Raw genomic sequence first — 1495 nt, forward strand, 5'->3', positions numbered from 1 at the left:
GTACCAGCAGTGAGGAACTCAGGGCCAAACGTGACTCGGTTCCCTGACTCGATTCCCGTATTTGTCATACATTATAACCAGGCAGCTCAAAGAAATTAATAATCACGTCAGGCAATGAGTAATCAAATGTAATGGGGTCAAATGCTCCGTTTCATTCACATTGTTATATAATATCCTTAATATTATTTTATTTATTTTTATAGGTGCATTTCAATTATTGTTTCACACTTTGTGTTGAATCTCCCACCCTTTTTTTATAGTTTCTCCTAATGGTACATTGTGCAATGAGGATGGCTATCTGCCGTGTGTTTGTGCAGGAGAAGGCAGTTATCGGAATTTAGAAAGGCAGAAACAGTGTAAAATGGATGTGAGGTGAAGATGAAGTGAAATGAGCGTGTTGTGAATACATGCGCCGATGTGGTTTCCAAGAAGGGTGAAGTCACAAAGTCGAACAGTCCCCTTAGTACTTTGATTTTTGATTGATTGTACTTTGATTGCGAGCACAATCCTTCCTTGCACAGAATCTATGCTTTTGCTTGATCTAAACGGATGGAAAACGTCTTTTTCGTCTTTTTACTTTTTCCTCCAAACATAAAACACTCGACTTTCCAAAAAGAGGTGTCGTGCCAATGGGAATATCCAGAACATTGTAAAAACAGTTTCTGCCCTGCCAGGTTCCACGGGGCTGTTGGGAACAAAAACACGTCGTGCCATAAGGAGAAAAACAAGAAGGGTAGGAGGATCTGCATTTTCCTAACCGAAAGCAAGTGCAGGAATTATAAGGTGACATTGTTTCCATTTGGAGTGAGGGAAGCGAAGCTCCGTCCACCTCTTCCTCAATACCCTCCTAGCAGGGCCTGAGCCCGGTTGTAGAGCTATGTATCGTTCTGAATAATTATCACTATTTCCAAATTCAGCTGCAATCATGAAATGTGTCACGTCATCTTCAGTTCACATTTGAAGAACTAAAACGTGAAGTTTAAGAAATAATATTTGATAAATTCCAGCATAACTTTGTTTAGAAACAGGAGGCTGCTACTTAGACCTGAAATGTGTATGGTGGGGGGAGTAATTATTTGTATAACTGCGCGAAAAGTGAAATATTCTACGAATACACCTCACGACAGTGCAGCCTCGCACATTTGTATAGTTTCGCCACCGCTTCACAATGTTATTACGATATCGACCGGTCCCTAACATTCTCCTTTGCCGGCTCGACTTCACTGACATCACCCCGCCGCACAAACGTATGCCATGAATACTTTAAAGAAATGAAAAATAGACTTCTAATGTGTGGTTCTACCGACTCTATATACGTGAGGAAAACAGACATTTCCTATAATTATGTATCAGGAATGACAGCGTTAGGTAATTAAATGTTTAAAAAAAACTTAAAGGAAAAACTTAGGTTACCGGCCCTGCCTTTTGGGGTGTGAACATGGGGAAACTCCCTTAAGCACCACCTTGCTGCTTATTATACTTAACAAAGAACCAC

This window comes from Lepisosteus platostomus, chromosome 8, assembly GCF_059453375.1.
Source record: "Lepisosteus platostomus isolate fLepPlt1 chromosome 8, fLepPlt1.hap1, whole genome shotgun sequence".
NCBI classification, from domain to species: Eukaryota; Metazoa; Chordata; class Actinopteri; order Semionotiformes; family Lepisosteidae; genus Lepisosteus; species Lepisosteus platostomus.